The sequence below is a fragment of the Prinia subflava genome, chromosome 19 (assembly GCF_021018805.1).
Source record: "Prinia subflava isolate CZ2003 ecotype Zambia chromosome 19, Cam_Psub_1.2, whole genome shotgun sequence".
NCBI classification, from domain to species: domain Eukaryota; kingdom Metazoa; phylum Chordata; class Aves; order Passeriformes; family Cisticolidae; genus Prinia; species Prinia subflava.
The window spans coordinates 6,969,592-6,989,453 of NC_086265.1; the positions used below are offsets into that span (position 1 = coordinate 6,969,592).

At 39.3% G+C, this 19,862-nt stretch overlaps 2 protein-coding genes across 2 annotated transcripts in view; one reads left to right on the forward strand and one right to left on the reverse strand.

Moving 5' to 3' along the window:
* TANGO2 (transport and golgi organization 2 homolog) overlaps positions 1–954 on the reverse strand; it is a 29,181-nt gene extending 28,227 nt beyond the window's left edge. The window contains exon 1 of the mRNA XM_063415699.1: positions 680–954. The gene's annotated coding sequence lies outside the window, so the exon portion shown is untranslated. The remainder of the gene's footprint in view (positions 1–679) is intronic.
* Positions 955–1,660: 706 nt separating this feature from the next.
* Positions 1,661–19,862, forward strand: part of ARVCF (ARVCF delta catenin family member) — a 241,827-nt gene continuing 223,625 nt past the window's right edge. Inside the window, exons 1-2 of the mRNA XM_063415693.1 lie at positions 1,661–2,005; positions 16,013–16,079. The gene's annotated coding sequence lies outside the window, so the exon portion shown is untranslated. The remainder of the gene's footprint in view (positions 2,006–16,012; positions 16,080–19,862) is intronic.

Genomic DNA, 19,862 nt, shown 5'->3' on the forward strand with positions numbered 1-19,862 from the left:
CTCAAAAAGCAGCTTCAAGGAAGAGACATCAGGGATCCTGACAGTTTTCTAGAGATAGGTTCTTGCTCAGATCTAGTTTGAGATCTCTATCAATTGTATAGAGGATGCAAGATATTTATTAGTAAAGTTTGTAGGCTAGTAAATGAGTCAATAATTCACATCTGGTTACAAAATCATCTGATGTACCCAATAAGTCATCCCAGTCCAATAAATTGCATTCTTAATATCATAAAATGTGAGGAAATGCATCTGGAAATAAAGAATGCAGGGATGGGGCTAACATGGCAAAAAGCACTTCAAAAAAGAATTCAGTTGTTACTATTTCAGTGTGACCTCTCAGGGTAACACTGTGGTAAACTGGACTACTCTAACCATTTACTGTATAAAATACAGAATATATAGGGAAGACAAGGGAGTGACACTGTCCACAGCACAGGGACATTGGAACGCTGCACCATTTCTGGCCCACAGTTAGGGAGGGAGGAAAAACACGGGAAATAATTCAAAGGAGAAACATTAATGAAGGGGCTAAGACGCTAAAAAATAAGGGCATAGGAATCTCAAGCGATTCAGGTTACCAAAGACAAAGCTGAGAGGTGACGATGGCAGCGCACAGAGCACTGCAAGCCCCGAGAAGGTCAAGTTAGACAAATCCATGCGGATCGCGTGCCAGCATTACCTCGCTGCGCTGCACCTGACGGGCCCTCTGCCACAGCATTTCAGCCACCAGCTGGGCCCGCAACCTCCGGGCGAACAGCTGTGCAAGGCAGCGCTCATTCCCGAGCGCACAAACCCTGCAGCGGGGCACCCACGCAGGGAAGTGACAGCAAGGTCCGTGCCGCTGCTGCCGAGCGCACACCGCCAGCTCCCGCTCTCCCGCACGGCCAGCGCGGCCCCGCTGCCGCCCCGGGGCTGCGCCCGCTCCTCCGGCCGCTCCCTCCGCCCGCCGGGGGCGGGGCCGCGCTGTGACGGACAGGCCCGCGGGCCAATGGCGCGTGGCGCGGCCGGAGCGCGCGGTGGCGGGGCGGGGCCGCGCCAATGGCGCTCCGGTTGCCGGGCGCGATCGCGGCGGCGCCGCCCAATGGGAAAAATCGCGGCGCGGGAGGCGCGCGCCGGCTCGCGTGCGGCCGCAGGCGCGCGGCCCCGGCGCGCGGCCCCTCACGCCTCCCGCGCTCCTGCCCTCAGGTGCGAGTGTCGAGGAATGTGCCCTGCTTGGGAAAAAAAAAAAGAAAGAAAGAAAAAAAAAAAAGATGTGGGCGGCCGGTGGCATCGTGGTGTGGCCGGTAGTCCGCTCCCTTCTCCCCGCGGGCCGCTCCGGTTGTTTTCCGAGCATTAGTTTGGGGAGGGCACGCGTTTTCCAGCCATGTCCTTGGACCTTTATCCTGAAGCGGCCTTGAGGCCGCCAGGAGCACCGTCAGCGGCCAAGCCGGCGTGCGGGAGCGGGGACCCCGCGGGCCCGATGGCAACGAGTCCATGTGCTCTGTAGAGAAGGGGAATTCCCCTGTGTGCTCCAAAAATCTTAGTAGAAAAGGTAAATGCAAGAAAAGGGTTAACAAGTACTTCCACCTCCCCCTCCTTCCTCCCCCCCCCCCGCCTTCCCCCCCGTTGGATAAAGATGGTCTTGGATACCCTTTGTAAATAGGAATGTGGAGGTGGGAGGGGAAAATGAGCCCGGCTCCGACTACTCGGCTGCCTCGGTGGGTGAGCAGGCGGGAGGAGCCGGTGCAGCCCGGGCGCTCTCCCGGGGAACGCGCGGGGGACGGACGGGCACCCGCTGGGCGGGCACGGCGGGAGCGGCTCCTGCGCGGGCAGCGGGAGAGGAGCACAAGGGGCTGACATGCTGCCCAGCGCCTGCCGAGCGGTTTGTTGAAGAGTTGGGGGGGGGATTCCCCTTTTTATTTTATTTTATTTTTTAAAAACATTTTTCCTTTTTTTGAACACCGCCTCCTTGAAGCCAGTAGCAGCAAGGAAAATAAGCTGAGGACAGAGAGATAAGACGGAGATGGTGAGCACATCGCTGGGTTGGGGGCAATGAATGAGGTTGCCGGGCTATTTTTTTGTGAGCTTCTCGCAGAGTGTAGTACGTTTTGGGGTGATTTCGCATCACGATTCGGGGCCAGACTTCTTTGTTTGCTGAAGGTTGCTGGTTCAGGTTTAACAGCGTTCATCAGTTTATTGTGAGATGCGCAACGAGGAGTTGATGCATGCGAATGCCTGAATTACATACGCAAGCCACACACACAAGCAACCCCTAAACAAACCAACATTGTAATAATCCTGCAATATGATGGGCAGCTCGTATCATGGAGGGAAGTCATTGCTCAGGTTATTTGTGGTATGCATAGGAGATGGGTCTCTTTGTAGCAAAGACCAAACAAAACTAACCTATTTTTTCACACACGCGACATCCATTACAGACTTAAAAGCCAGAATTAGGCGTTATTTTTTAATTTTCGCTTTCCCTGCAGTATTGAAGTCCACGGTTAAAATCTGACGTTTGTAGAAGTTGACAAACTCTTTGAAATGTTCACTTCTAGGGAATATGAAATAGTGAAGACTGTTTTTCTTGCTTTTTCTCTTTTTTTTCATGTAGGCACTTGTTTGTGTATGTGAAAGGGGGAATTCTTAAAACATGCACTTTGCTTGTTACACAGTACTGTTGTGCCTTTAGGTAGGTCACAATGCAAAACGTGGTTCATAGCATGTTAAAAAAAACCCCTAAGCAGATTTTTTTTATCAAGTGAAGACCTGTTATCATACCAATAGCTTAAACCCTAAACACAAGTTTTGCAGGGGGGAGGCGAGAAACAGCCCTGCTGATTTGTATTAATGGGAATGCTTTATGGTAAAAAATCCTGTTTCTAAATGACAGAATATTGACATTGGCTGATTGTAACTTCCTGTGGATAGGGTGCTGCAATCTGCTGAATACGCTAGTCCTTTAAGGCTCCATAAATTTAGACATATTTTGTTTACAGAATTATGCAGGACTGCATGGTGCAGTAGTAAAATCTGAAATTTTAGTGGTTTTAGAAATGTTGCAAGGCACTGCAAAAGAGACAAAAACGCAGCCTCGTATTAAATCTCCTATGGAAAGAAAGGAAAAGGTTTGTTGTAATAAAGTAATACAGGGTATGCACAGTGACTAAAGTAACTGCAGGGGCTGGAGAGTTTGGAGTTTGTATAGAAAAAATAAGTTGTGAACTGTACTGGGGTCTTTATCCTGGAAGGTTTTTGGATGGATGATTCTTAAATTTATTTTAAGCAGCATCTCTGTCAATTCTTGTCTGAAATATTTAAATTATATGCTCCATTAGGCAAATGGGTTTATCTTCCCATTCCTTGGCTAAAGGAATGCATTAGGAAGGCATGGTTTGTAAGAACAATAGTTTGACTGCATAGTTTCACTGCATGGTTTATCCTTGTGTATTGTTCAGGGATCACATTGTATTTTGACATTGGTGGTCTTTATAAAGTGGACTTTGCTTGTTTTATTTTTCTGCCATAGTTGCTGTCAACATAAATAACTGAATTTCAATTAATATAACCATAGTTCTGACCTACTCTTTGGCTAAAATAGATAAAAAATAATTCCCGTCTTTGAAATTCATCTGTTAATTCAAAATCTCTGCAATTGATTTCAGTGTCAGAAAGTTTTTAATATTGGAAGAACCAATAAGAACTACAAATAGGGGGAGTTTCCCATTTTATTGAGTTAGGACACTGTACTAGAAATGGCAAATTCCTGCCTTTTGCTTATACTTCAAATTTTGTACAAACTGTAGTTTAGATTAGATATCATGTTCTGAACACCATCTGTATGCATATTACAGTTATATAAAACTAAGCTTCTGGACTTGATTTTATGTAATGCAACACATTATATCTGCAGTGCTTTTGGTGGATCTTGGGTAGTGTCAGAATTGATATACTGCAAGGAAAACCTGTCAGAATTCTTGTGCTACCAGGTTTATAGTTTGTTGCTCTTAATATTTTATTGTGTGAGTATAAATCATTGACACAGACATTGTAAACAAATGCTGTAGCAGCTGAGTGTGATTTTACATTTGGCTTGTGTCTTTCCAGTTTAACCAGAGTATGACAGTATTCTGTCAGGTGTGAGGGCATCCCAGTAGCCATCACAGTTACCTTCAAAGCAGTTTGGTCCAATTTTTTACTTTCTTGTCTGTCTCTACAGGATAAGGATGAAAAGGCCAACTCTCGGGTTATACCAGCATGGATAGGCAAGGAGTTTCACATGTGTTGCATGCAGCTATCTTATTCAGACTTAGTGTGTGTGTGTCTCTTGGAAATTAGCAATGAGATTTTTAAGATTAAAAACCGAATTTTAGAAAAAGGGTTCTTTCCATAATGCAAGACATTGAGAGTATACATGTAACTTGACAAACACATTTTCTTCAGAGAAGCACATTAGCAGAATCAAGGGTTTAGGCATTAAAATAAGAACAAGGAGATTTTCTTAAATTTCAGGTAGGATGTGGTCTCCCTGTGAGCTGAAGGTAACCACCTGAGCATCTGAGAAAGGAATCAATCAACTTAGATAATGAGGTGGCTTTTATTTCCTTCAGCTAACTTGTGTAAAACAAAGCCAACCGAAAAAAACCTGTGGTGCAAGTGTTTTGTTCCCTGTTTGTCCTTTTCACTCCTACCCTTGCATTTCACACACAATCCAAAACAAACTGAAAAGCTACTTCTGGTGCAGTCCGCTGAGGTTCTAAAGGTTCTACATTTTCTTCATTAGCTTAGGTCACATTTGTTTTAAATACTATGTAAGAGAAATAGCTAATTCTAGTGAATCCAGTTCTTTTTGTGACTGGTTTGGTGCAACATTGTAAGAACAGACAGCTTAATTTAGCAATACCCAATTTTTGAAAAGCCTGACAGTCAACCCTCTGGCATAATTTCAAGTAGCATTTGGTGTGTTGTCTGTAAACGGCTAATCATTTAATAGTAAGTGGACAATATCTATTACTCATCGTTAATTTATTTACAGTGATCAAATAAAATAATATTTTGGAGTCTTGATGAGTCTCATCGATTACCACTGTTTCAGGGTAGTCTGACATTTTGACCCACCAAAATAAATGCTTTTCTTGGAATATCAGTTAATCTTATGGATAAAAAATGTGTAAGATGCCCAGTGGGAATATCTATATAGGTGGCATTTTTAAATATTTTAACCTTTTGTAGAGAATGCTTCGATTTAGTTAATGAAACTCATATCTAGTTACTCTTCATTCCTACAAAGAACCAAAGAACATATTTTCTTACAGTGTTGTCATTACTGGGAGCTTACCATTGTTGGAACGAATGTGTCTTTCTGAAAGTAATGAGTCTTAACTAAGGCAGAATTATACCCTTGAAGTCACTGGCTTCATATTTTTTTAACAGGTTACTTTATCAAATTCTGTAAAAATTGACACTACATGTATATATATGTGTGTATATATATTTTTTTTTTTGCTTTGTAGTTACATGCTTTTTGTTCCATCTAGATAAACATCTGTGAAAGGTATCTTGGTCTGGTTCTGCTAGTCTTAATGCTCTGTAATCAACTGATGTTAATTCCCATGAGATAAGTTGAGTGATTTTTTACTATAGTCAAATAGATATTTTGACTATATATTTAGAAAGAGTAAAATTGTCATATTTAGATCACAGAATCCAGACTAAGTGGTCCAAGAAGCTGATTCTCATCCACCACTTGCATAGCAGTGATGCTGCTGCTGGCAGTAGTACAAGGTACTGAGATCCACTGACAATACATTTGTGCCTCTGTCTCGCTCTCCAGTTTCTATTGCACTGGGAAGACCTTTCTGTTCCTGACTACATGCAGTGTGCTTCATCTCTTCAGATATGATGGCTTTCTTAGACAATTTGGGATTTTTGTTCCATAAGGTCCTTGACTGGGTTGTCAAAATCTTCTGTGCATGCTTCAGTTGATGTTATTTATAGTTATGCTTTTTCTGCATCTCAGAGCACATGCATTTTGTTTCAGAAGCTGCGACAGGGTTTCCATGAGATACTGTGCAGATATACACCAGTGCACCTCTCATCTATTAGCTTCTGATTTGTAGGTCAGGGAGGAGTTGAGATTTTGCAGTCTAAGCAGTATCACCTCCTTGCTGCTTCAGGGCTTACGTGACATCTCAAGTTGGCTGCAAATTAAAAGGACACTGTCAAGGTATATTTCACAATTTCATTTTTATTATTTATTTTGTTTGCCTTGTTATTGCTGTCATAAGCCATTGGAAACTTGAAGTCTAGTGTCTTAGCAACAGGCCCTTGTCCACTAGAACAGGTACTGTTCAGCTGCTTATGGTTTATTTAAGAGTTGTGAAGCATTTACTGTCTTCTGAAATGGGTTATTGAAAAATTACAGCTTAGACTTTGCAAATAAGTGAGAGGGAAGAAGTGAGTAAATCAGGTTGGGGTAAGTCCTGACATTTTATAGTTATGGTAAACTCAAAATATTTATTATTTTCCTTATTTCTTTCAGAACCTAGTAATTTGGAGTCTAGAATTAGGCATCAGTGCTTCCTTTGCACTGTTATCCTTGACTTTTCAGGGGATTGATACCAAGACCTGCATTCTGGTTGGATATACTTGGAATTACCTGATGAAATAATCTGGATAAGAATTCTACAGGTGTAGTGATACTTGATTGAGGTTCTGAGCAGTAGCTTTAGAGGAGCTGGACTTTGTGTGTCACAAGTGCCTTTTTTGTGCTCTAAACTTAGTTACCTTCCCTTCTTAATTTCTGCTGTCATAAAAGAAATGATCATGGGGGGGTTTTGTACAGAAAAAGTTGCCCTAACTTGTTCCTGTATGAAAAAGTCTTTTATTAACTGATCTACTGATTCATTGCAATGTAAAGCTAGGGAAACTAGGCCCACTGTTTCCAATAATTTAACTGCCTCTTCATCCGCTCTGGTGATGGAAGTTCTACCCATGAGTTGGAATACCTCCATGGAACCTTCTCATTACAGTAAATGTTCTCTGTTTAATTTGGGTTATGTAGTGATAAAATTTTAGGTAACTGCTATTTAGAACAGTGACAGAAGTGATGGCACAGACTTTTTACTGGATTATCCTCTTGGTGAGAAACTGTATTGTGATGTTTTAATATCAACAGTGTCCATGGCTACTGCATTCACAGCTTGATGAGAGCTGACTGTATATAATGATATTGAATAGTCTTAATTTTTGCAGGTTGTAAAGGGGAAAATTATACTCTTTTTAATAGCAGAGTAGCAAAGCTTGCAGGGATTGCCCAGAGGAATGCAAATTGCAGAGTGACTTAAAATATGGTTCATAAAGTGCCGAATATCTTGGGGAAGGAGAATCTCAGATGTGACACCCAAGCTGGGGTAGCTACAATAACTGTTGGCAGATCAGTTAGATCTGGTTTAGATGGTTTAGAAAGGGCAGCCACTTCTGGATGTGGATTAGAACAGTGGATACAGACAGACTTCTCTGGAGACTGATCCCTTCTGTGAGGTTGAATCAAGTCTTCTAACTGGCGCTGTGTGAGCATCTCTATGCTGAGTAGTAAATATGGGTATTTTATGGAGACTATCTTCCAAAATTAGGAATTTAAAAAGCTGAAGTAATCTAGCATTCATAATTCTACAATTCATAATCTGATGCAAAGAAGCTTCAGTCATGTTCATCAGTAAAATGTTAATAACCACTCATAAAACTTTGATTCAGTTTTGCATAACAGTACATGTATTCTAATGGTCCCAAGGTATTAAAAACTGTTAATGTGTGCAGGTTCCATAAATTTAAAAGTTTTCTGGAATGTTTAGGACTCATGCACTTTTGTCCTGAATAAGGATCACATTTGACTCTATTTTATGACTGTAATGTCAAGTGAAGTCTCAAACACAAATCCTAACTTAAACTGGCAGTGTTTGCTTCTTTGCACCACAGGCTGGGTCATGCCATGCTGGTATAACTTCTCCTCATATTTTTAGACTGGTTCTTTTTTAATTCAGTGTGACAATACAAGTAGTGAGTTATTGATGGCAGCTAAAGTGAGACCATTATAACTGTAATCAATAACATACCTGCATAGAATAACAACTACTACTGGGGACATATTTTGTATTGATTCAGAAATTTATGCTGTCTCCACTACACCCAGTCTGCTACTTCCATAATTTATGTAATAAAATCTCTACTTTAGAGAAGCTGTTACTAAGTTAAATACCAAGAAATGATGACATATCAAGATGTAAATTACATATTGAAGATTTTACTACAAGCAGAAATAGCACTTGCTACATTCCTGTGGGTTCTGATTCAGGACCAAGGCACTTCCTTGCTGCAGGCTGGAGGATAATGGAAGCCAAACCCGTGTTCCCTCTCCTGAGGCAGTATTTTAGAGGTGGAGGGTAAGGTGCTGCTTTTAATGTGGTGTGACGATGGAAGATTATTGAACTGTACAATCCATAACTTTGAAACCTCTATAGGTTGTCACATTTTTTTCCCCTGTGTTTCAATGTGGTGTGTTCCTGCAGGTGATAAACAGTCTTCAGCTTTTACAGACTACTTACTGTGCTGATGGTGGGGTTTCTGAATCCCAGCCCGTGCTCATCTATCTAGTCAAGGAAACAACCACCTCATTGCATTTATGATGCCACAAACCACTTTCCACTGTTTTAGAAGCAGAGAAGCAGTATGATAACTCTGATTTTTAGGAACCTTTGTATTTAAGGTTCTGAAAAACTAATGTTACACACAACTGAAGCTTGTTATATTTATAAAAGGAAGATGAGAGAATCTCAGTTACATATATAAATAAATTGATACCTCGGCTGAGATTTTCAGTGATGTGTTAGGAATTCAGGCCCGAGCTCTTAAAGGGCTTTAGGCACCTAGTGCATTGTCACTGAAACCAAGGGTTTAGGAATCCTTTTGAAAGCGTGATCACAGGTGTATAAACTTCCTTGGCTGGTCTTTCAGGTTTATATGATTGTTACAGATTTATTTTCAAATAAGGATGGATTAATTTTGTAGGATGTATTGACATGTATATTTAAATTATTGCAACTATTTTAAAAATGCACTAACAGATCAATTTAAGAAAAATGTCAGTCTCTACAGACTACCAAACTTAAAGAAGCTCTGAGCATAAAACCTGATTTTTGATGTCAGCATATGTGAGTATTTATATTATACATTTGGATCTAGAGGACACAGGTATACAATAAACACAAGAATTCCATGGCCTATCTCACTGTCCTTGTTTAAAACTGCAGGTTTGAAGGCATTTAGTGCATTCCTAAAACCTGAGAAGATAATTGTGGTACACAGGACTGTGGAGAGTTTCAAAATACAAAGCTTCCATTTATACTGATGTAAACTGTGTAATTAAGTCCAATCTCTGGTTGAGGTTGTATAATTCAGAGAATATTGAACATCCACACTTGCTTCAGGCTGTCTAGTGGACTATATTGCCCACAATTAAACAGATGAATGCACAAATAAGGATAGGCATCCTTCCAACCAGTTCTAGCTATATTTAGCAAATTCTTCTCATTTCCCTCTCTGTAGGAGTGTGATGTTGGTAGCCTTAACATTGGCCAAGAGAACTGTCAGTGTCTTAAATTCTGCCCTACAAGGTGTTTTACTTCCCCATATTGTTTTGACCTTGTATTTGTTCCCTTTCTTCTGGATTAACCATTTATATGCCCTAAATTAAATATTTGATTTGCATTGTGTGTCTGAATGTAGGAAGAAGTAGAAGGTTGTTTCCTGTGCCACAGGGGATTAGGAAGATCTTGAAAGTTTCACAAGTTAAGTGTTCTGAAATTCATTAAAGATGCAACCAAGGCAGGGGAGCACAGCAGAGAAATCTCCCTATGACAATCAAAGGTATGGATTCTGTAGTTTTTGATATCATTTTATGTATCACTATTTAAAGTGCAGTAACTCATGTTAAAATGCAGTAGCCTTTCTATGTAGTATTACCTTTAGAAAACACAGAATTGGGCTGATAGAAGTCCTGTAATTGGCAATGGACATTATAAGCATAAACAAGACTATATATTGGCTCATTACAGATTTTATTTTTTTGTACTAGACTTACTACCTGTGCAATTATGAGTAAATACTGCTGTGTTTTGAAGGTGCAGTGTTAAGGCAAAGAAACTGGCTGCTGATTGTGGTAGTGAGAGAACAGGTGCCAAATGCAGATGTGTCTGTCGCAGTAATGCAGTTGGGAAGAGGAGGCTGTCAGGCAGGGATTTGGTGTATATGGGATTGAACTGTGATTCCACCAATGATGCAGAAAACAAGGCCTGAGAGAGAAGCCTTTCAGGCCTTGATTAGTTAAAGTAATGCAGGGTACAGTTTGTCGTGGTGCCACAAAAACAGGGAAAGACTGATAATCACAGGATAAGCACGACTGTTTCTTGTGAAAAGAGGTTGAGGTCTAGAGGAAAGCAACTGGTCTCACACAGCAGAGAGGGATATTTTAAAATTTTAAAAATTACTTTTTCTTTGATGTGCTAAACCAACATATTTTAGAACTGTAAAAACTTCCAAACCAGTAATACAGATATTTCTGTTGTTTCAGAAATAGACAGACTGTGGAGCAGTAATCTCCTGTGGAGCTGTAGGAAAAGTACTGATCTGACAGTTTCTGATTTTGGTTAAATATGTAGGAATAAGACATATAGAGATTCAGAAATGTTAAAGTCTACATAATAGTTCAACTAAGAAAACTAGAATTTCACATAGTGTCTGATTTAAATGAGCTGTCTTCTGTCTGAAATCTGTTAAGTATATCTACATGTACCCAGGAGACTGCTATACAGAGGATATAATTATTTTGTTTACCATTTCGAGATTGATGTGAATGGAATCAATACCAGTTACTTTGCTTTTCATTACTGAAGGCATCTGAAATGTTGACCAACCTTATCTTCCTTGTGTCAAACAAATCACAAAGCCCTTAGATACACACCATTTGACCTTCTAGGACATTCTTCAAAGAACTGGCAGGCTTAGCATGTCACTTTTTTCCTCACTTGAAGAAATTAAATCTAATTAGGAGGATCCTACTAATACAATGTAGATACAGATTACAGGTGCACAGGGTGTGTGGAGAGTACAGAATGAAAATAGCTGTAATGAGAAGCCGGGGGAGGAGGAAGACCCTGAAATAGGCTGACTTAATTATCAATCTTGTACTCTAAAATAAGAGACTTCAGTAGCTGCACTGATATGAAACATTTACAGCAAGTTGAAAAATTCTATTGGGGAAAAAAAATCTCTCAAGGCATTTTCTTCTAGAAGATATAAAATGAGAAAGGCATTCTTCACAAATGCAACAGTTCTACAATGTTAGTATTAGAGATAAACACCTGATATTTATTTCCCTCTTCTTCACCCAAGTGCGGTTTGACTGGGTACACCTGAATTACTTAAGTGCTTTTAAGAGTGGAGGAAGCATGAATAGAATTGACTTCTCCTTGGGAAACCTTTGACATTTCACTGGCTGTTAACGTTGTCCTTCTTACAGCAAATGTCACTTGAGACATTTGTAATAGAGAACAAAAAAAATATGCTTGCGCATGCTTGTCATTTCACATGAAATCAGGTGGCTGATTTCTGATAGAAATCTCCAGAGCATTGAGTACATACAAGTTTCTCCCACATCCCCCTCAGAATAACTGGTTTTTGAATATATTTTTTGAGGCAAGGATTATTAATAGGCGATTATCTGAGAAACTAACAATTTAAAATACCTTTGATACAATGAAATTCAGAGAAACTTACAGAGTATGTACAAGACAAAATCCAACTGGTTTAAAGTAGGTGTAATATCTCGGACTAAACAAAAAAAAGGATGTGTGCTTGTTTTGTGTGTCCTTGTGTGACTGGGGAATTTAGAGCAGCCATTGGAAGATGAAGGAATCCAACCCTCTGCATTATTGGACCCAGAGGCCATACTGTGTGATTACTAATGCATGCAGGCATGGTCAATAAATTTCATGGTTATACATCTCATTGTCATTTTTGGAGCTCAGTGATTTAAGCAGCTTGCACTGATCAAGAATATTACAACAGCCAGCACAGCGTCATATGCTGACAGGTACAAAGTGGAGTCTTCCTTCAATCAAAAACTGAGGAAGAATTCACTGTTAAGTGAACTGAATGCAGGAGCAAGTTGGCCAGAGATTGTGGAGATCGTGTTCTTGGAGATTTTCAAAACCTGGCTGGAAAAGATCCTGAGCAACTTGCTCAAATTGACTCTGCTTTGAGTAGGAGAGTTGCCAGGTGATATCCAAGGTATTTCCAGTCTCAGCTCTTCCACATCTACTGTGCAAGAACCAGAAGGTGGTTCCAGGGTTCGGAACAATCTCCCTTTGTGTTTCTTGCCTCAGCGAGTCTCCTTTGCCTGTGCTGGCTGTGGAGGGGGAGCTGGATGGACAGAGCTGACTCAGGCTGGGATGTGGCTGCAGCTCTCAGGGCACCATTAGCAGCTGCGTTTACGAGACCGCAGGTTGTGTTTTTTAACCAACTCGGTTGTGTCTATTTAAATTAACATTTAAGGTCAAACTTCTGCCATTAGCGCAATAAATAATTTTAAGAGGTTTATTCAAATTTAATGCTTCCACTGCCACTTTATACAGCTGGCTTCAAAACATATTGACTTACATTGAACATAATCTTCTAATAAGTTTTGTTTTTGCCAGGAGATACATGTTTCTTCCACTGTCTTGTTTGCTTCTGTTTTGTACTTTGTGAGTAATACTTGCAATTACTTTTCTACAGTACCATGTTGGTAACAGCAGCAGGAAGCCATAGTTAGCTCAGCTGGAACATTCTGGCCTCTGGAGTTCTTGTAAGTGCTTTCAGAGTAAGAAATAACTGCCTGCTTATCTTTGTGGTATTTGGATACTCTCATCCCCTTTTTTGTTCAATATTTCTTTATTGGTTAGACTTAAGACAGCTGGTAGGAATAGTAAATCCAAGTTGATTGTCACAGATATTGTCTGACATTGGCATGTCTGTAACTAGGAAGATGAAAACAATATGCAGTAAATATTTTGGACAAGCTGAAAGAAGTTACTAAAATAGTTAATAATTGTCGTGCCTGCTAGACTGGATAAACAAAGTGAAAATTATTTCCCTTTATTTGTGCACATTTTTGAAGAGCCCCAGAATTGCTGTGGTGGTGTATTGAGCTGTATGTCTGCTCAGTGCTTTAGTGGACATGTTTCATGTTACCTGTGACTTCCATCGGAGCAATGTTCCTGTGGAGAACATGTCCTGGGGCAGTTGTGTTACTGGGAGAGCTGTGCTCAGTTTGCACTCAACAACTGGTCTGCATTGAAGCACCTTGAGGACATATTTGTAACATTAAAATAAGGGTGCTTAGCCCTTGTTTAGGATCCTGCCTCTCTGGAAGCAGGTTACCTAATGAGCATGTTTTACTCATCTCATGGGGACAAAGCCCGAGCTGTTAAATTTGTGGCAGCAAAATGAAACAATTTTTGAACCAAGTCATCATTTTCAGCATCAATAGAAGGTCATGCCCTTGTCAGCTGGCGTTGGTTCAGCATAAGGTTCCAGTCAGAATTGGCTGCGTTGTGCTTAGAGCTGCTCTTTAAGAGACCTTCACCCCTTCACTCTGTTTGGAGCTGCTGCCATGGTGGGTCTGCTGAATATTTATAAGAAACTATTGCGAGACTCCTTGCTGCAGTCAGTGTAGACTCGTTAGTTCTCGTCTGGCACAATGAAGCTTGTTCAGGCTCTTGACAGACTCCACTTCCATCATTTCTTCTCTGCTTACTGTTGTGTATTAAGCCATGATACTGATTTAAGTTCAAAATACAACTCCACTTGTACTACTGCAGTTGTTTCAAGGTTGGCTTGGTTCCTGAGAAGTTCAGACCTTGCAGGACCTGGAGTTTGGCAGACGAAACTTTTTAAACAAGGTTACAAGTGAAGGCTGGAAAGCTTGTTCTGGTGCTCTGCTGCTTGACTTAACTAATGTTTTACTCAGCTGCAGTGTACAGAGATACCCAAAATCACACTGAATCCACACCCCTTTCAATTTTAAGAATATGACATTGCAAAAAGTTAGGGATTTGTTTTAATAGTAGGTGATTGTTCTCATCAAAAATTTTTACAGTACACTTGAATTTCTCTTTCCAAGAACATCTTCAGATGCTGGAAAGAGATGAATTTTTAATCAAATGTAAATTACCAGAACCTCAAACACACTTTTGGAGCAAAGTTGCTCATAAAAGAGAAAAAGTTATAATATAGATAAATATAAGTTATGGATAATTATAATTTCTTCCTGAACTCTTCTTAAGTCTTACAGGCATGTGTAGGTAGCAAGGTATCCAGATTTGTAACTCAAGTGATACCTTGATTTATTGAAAACTTAAATCAGCTTCCTGTCAACTTCTGTTTTTCTTACATCATCATTAAGAAATTCACTGATTATTTACTTTTTCAAAAGAGGCCATAATTTTCTGCTTGTTTTGAGAGTAGAAGCTTCTAAAATGGTTCATACAGGATTGAGATATTCAATTAAAAATAGAAGTGCAGTTTAGGATTTGTTGCTATGTTTTAAAATTTTATCAAGCTACTAGTTGCATTTTTTTAATATGTAGTATTAACCTACTGATGTCTGTTTAATATTATTTCTGATTATTATTACAACTGCATTTCTTTTGGTTTAGAGGAAATCGTGTGTTCATTTTTTTCTTTGGAAAAATGTTTTTAAAAGGGCAAACATTGGCAAGATTTTGCTTCTGACCTCTGGATTGAATTGCTCATCAGGCAAAGTCTGAATTGCTAATAAAAATGAAACTTTTGAGGAAAATTCTTGCCTGAGGTTGGATTTGTACTGATTCAACACATTTTTTATGATTAGACCATCTCCCTCAGTGCTGTTTCTGGAACAATGTGACCCTTTTAATGAATTTTATTTTGTGACAAACTGAATTTCCGTCTACGTGCTCTACTTGCTCGTGTGTTTCGTGTTTGTGATGCGATTTCTCCTTTGTTCTGCAGCAGTTAAAAGCATTTACTTATCAGAGTTGAAGATAAATAAAGCATCCTGTTAGTAATTAGCTAGATTTTCATTGTGTCATCCTAAAGGACCTGGAATTACTGTATCGAGACAAATGTTGTCTTACAACTTGTAAATTATGAAATGAGACATAAAATTTACTGTGGAAGGTGATGACATTTGAGGAGGAGATAGAGATTTTGGGAGGCAGCCAAATGCTGACTTGCTTACAAGAATCAGGGGACAAACCCCAAAGTTGTCCTTCAGAAAAACAGTCTGCTGGTAGTTGACTATATATTTTTTATAGCACTTCAAATCAGTTTCTCAGATACAAGAATCTGTTTTTCCCACTGAGTTCACATACATCCTTTGTGGATCTAAGTGTTAGGTTTTTTTTTGGTATTAGGGGTTGAGGTGAGGCCTTGTGGGTGAGCACTCTTCATCCAGAACAGTAACCCTCCCCAACAAAACAACTCCTAATTATTTGTGAGGTTCACTCCTTAAACCACTGCTGTAAATCTCTCTGTGTCGGTGTGGCTGTCCTAGAAATCCAGTGTAACCAGCAGTAGCAGGGTCAATGGCCAGTGGTGCTTTGGCATTGTAGTGCTGTAGCTACTCTTGGACATTTATTGATCGATTGATTTATATATTTATTCCAATCACAAATGATTTTTGGATTTTGTGGCCCAAAGCTTTCAGTAGAAACTTTCGCATGTACTAGAGTGTTCAAACCAGGTAGACATTTCAGCCTTGAACTTTGATTTTGGGAAGTAGAAACTATAGAGGCTGATGAAAGCTTTGACTTCAGCTGCTTTGAACCAGGGAAAGCAGTGCAGGTTTGGGCTGTGAACTGTATAGGAACTTATCTCATTCCTCAGGTCAACAAGCCACTAGTCACGCTAGTTACAGAGTTTATTCAGAGTTTGATCTGCCTCTTATGTTTTCCAGGGATATCCATTACTGAGTTGTGCTTTATGAACAAGGGGAGGGGCCTAACGACTCGCCTGAAAGGGTGGTAAGAGTTGGCAAAATTTCTTACTTATATTTCTATTTTGTTTCATTATTACATGTGTCTGTGTATATGAAATCTAGAAAGCTAAATTGTCTGGGACAGTAAATAGTTTTTAAAAGTAGCAGTCTCACAGTTGACATTCGTTAACCAACAAAAAAGTGATAAAAGGCTAAATTCTTTTTATAGTAACAGCCTGTAGTGACCTTTCTCTCAAACAAAAGGACTTTTGAATTGAGTGTGGCTAAAATATGCAAGAGTTTGAATTAGCCTGCTTGGAATACCAAATCACCAAATAAAAACAAATGTTTGTTATAATCAAAATGTGGAATAATCAACTGCATATACTGTAGCTAATAATAAAGCTTCCAAAACTTTATAAATGGGCCTTGTCAAGATGTTTTGTTCTGCTGCTGTCTGGCTTTTAGACAAGAGGTGAACTGACTTCCCACCTCCTGACTGCCCTTTCTCAGTCCCTCAGTTTTGTGTTACCCTGTACAGACAGATTTCATTTGGGGTTGTTCTGTGCAGAAATCCGTGGCCCGGGAATGTTGCACATTTCTGAATTCAGAGATTACCGCAGGCATGGGGGGTGTGGGCCTCGCTGCCCCAGAGCCTCCCTGCTGTAGGAGAAGGGCCCTCGGCAGAACAGCACAGTCAACTTAGGCAAAGAGCAAGCTGTTTATTAATTTGTATGACTTTCACTCATCTGAGAAGTCATTCCTGAGACCTAACCAGGCAGAAGCTTCCTTACACAAGGAAAAGTCATTTACGTTGGCAGAAAGGAGCATAATTAAAAAAAAAAAATTGGCCTCTTCAATGACTAAAGCCAGAGGACAGCTGTACTTACTAAATGAATAAAATTGATTGAATAATTCAAACTTCTAAAAGCTTTCATTTCTTTTTATTAGTCTCCTTTTAAATTTGTTTTAGGGAAAGTAGATTTTTGGGTAAAAGATGTGGATACGGTTTGCACAGTACAGGCAAAACTGAAAGCTGGGGCTTCTGAATATCCTAAGAAATAGAAAGGAGATGGGAGATTTCTTAGGGGATTTTTCACTATAATAGTCAGCCTGAGGTGAAATTTGTAGTATTTAGAGCAAAGGAAAATTATTGTGGGGGTGAAAGGGAATAAAGTGACAGGAATAGAATCTCTTACCAAACAGCCTCACTACTAGTTCAAAGTTAAGCAGAAAGGTATCAGGCAATCAAATGAAATGCTGTTTGTAGAGACATGACAAACATGTATGTTGTTACTCTGCTGTATGTTTGTGAAGGAATGTACAGCTGTGAAAATCTTCCTGCTTCTTCTACTCTGAAGAAACAGTTCTAATTGTGCTGTCATTACCAAAGGGCTTTTTTACAGAGTTCATGTCTAAGACTGATTTCTTCTTTCAGAAGTGAGGTATTCTCTGTATTCCTTTTAAAGAGTATGTCACCCTTAATCAGCAGAGCCATACATTTTCAGAATGATGGTGCTTTCAATTTATTGCTTGTCAACCCTAAAGAATGCTGGTCATTTTCTGTACAAGTGCAACTCATTGACTGAAACTGCTAACTTATAAAGCAATTTTAAGTTTGTTTTGATTGGTTATTGGTTTGTGGGTTTTAATGATGAGATTGAATTGCATTTCTGTGCAATAGACATTGTGGTGGAAAATCTGGAAAGCTGGAGCCGTTTGGAACTGCTCTTACTCCCACTGAGGTCAGCAGTAGCATTTCTGTGGCTTTCAGTGGGAGTAACATTATACTGCTGAATTCTTAAGACTTTTCTTTCAAAAAACACTTAAAATAGTCTGCTTTAGTTAGGGTTACATGAAAACTAAGTATTGTACTACTTGTTTATGGAACAAAAAGGTAATTCCTAAGTAGGAGAAAGAAGTTGTAACCATTTCTGTTGTGCCAGCATATTGGGTTCTTATAATACCTACAGCTCTGGAAGTCATTGCATAAATACTGGTTATCTAGAAAAGTTTTGATTATATCTTTCAGTTTGTTTTATTATATTGTCTGTGGGAGCAGATTTGAATAGACTGAGTGCCTTCTCACAAGGCAGGGAGTATTGCAGGATGAATCCTTGCAGGTATTAATGGTCATGTAAACAGGGAATCTGGATTGGAGAGGAAGTGTCATCTCCTGAATACATGTAGTTTGCAAAACTGTGTATTAGTTCTCAAATTTTATTAAAAATTAATTATCATTAGTGGCATTTTCACAGATGTCATTTAAGATAAAGGGTATTTTCTACAAAGCTGAACATTTCAAAAAGTGAGATGCTATGTTTGCTGTGCAATAACTTTCAGAGGATTTGTTTTCAAGCCCCTCCATGAAGATGTTATTACAAGTCAAATTGACATAAAAGTTTCTAGCCCAAGGTTGCCCACAAATTATTTCTGAAACATGAAAAAAAAGCGCCTTTTCAGAAATCAGTACTAAATAGTAATTTCCAGAACTGTAGCTGTGTGATTTAAATGGTCAGTTTTGCTTGCAGTGTACAGAACAGAGTTGATTTGAAATGTGTTCCAAGCTGCCACATTTCAGACCTCAGCCATCCAGAATAGGTATTTCTAAGCTGTTTGGAACATTTTTTCCCCTTGTAATTAATTTTCTTTCCCTAATTCATTGCTCATAGATTTATTGCTGCTTATTTTGGGTCACTACCATATTTTCTGGAACGATCAACAGTGATTAATTAATCTTAATTGATGGATTACTATACATTAATCAAACTCTTACTTAATGTGCTTGATATTTCTTGTGAGTAAGCTATTTTTTAAAAACATTGTCTGTAGTTAAGTTTATTAAATTAAGACTTGAGCATGTAAGAGTCTTTGTCACATATGGGAAGCACAAGATATGACCCAAATACTCAAATTACCCAAAGTTAGCATTTTGTTTTATAAGTATTTGCAGCAGAAACAAATCTGAACTAAGTAATTTTAGAAAAGAATTTCTCCTTCATATAGTGTACATTGTATGTAGATGTTAATTAGAGATTTTTCATCTGTAGCTCTTAGAAATTATTTTTATCTGGTTTATCTGACGCCAAGTCTATTTCTCTGGAAAGGGAAGTTTTACTATTGTCTCTGCATGACATGGTTTACAAACTAAGTCTGATGACTTTGTGTTGTGAGGCTGAGAATTTACCTCTACATGATTATCTTTAGTTAATGACTATACAAGCCTTTCAGAATTGCTACTGAGTCCTAATTTTGCCTTTATTATCCGCATCATTCTGGTGCCTTTGGTGGTGTTGAATACATTTTTAAAAAGTACATTGGATTTTTATGGACAATATGCATGTATTTAATAAATTATAACTTAGGGAGCATCAGAACTACTGAAATGCTGATTATTGAAACAGGAAGATTTTTTTTGTAAAGTGTCTACTAAATGTTTGCAAGATCCTTAACCTCTCTGAAGTAGAATTTCATTGAATTTCCTGGCTAAGGTTGGCCTTAGAAGTCTGTGTGATACATCATTGTGTGCTGCCCTGCTTTCTGCTTCGTGGCTTGGAGAAAACCTGCTTCATCTGAAATGCATTAGTATGCAAAACCTGGATGCTTGTCTGCACCCAAAGGATTGACAATCTGCATTTGGGATAAGCATGTGGAAACATGCTAATGTACACCTATCAATGGAGCTGCACCTCTTTGCACACATTAGTATTGAAAACAAATATGTAACTTCTGATCCTTGAGATCGAGCTGCCAGTGCTTGTGTTCCGCTCAAACATGCGATGCAACCGCTCTGTCAGAGCTTTGCTGGCATATTCCCAGGTGCCATCCC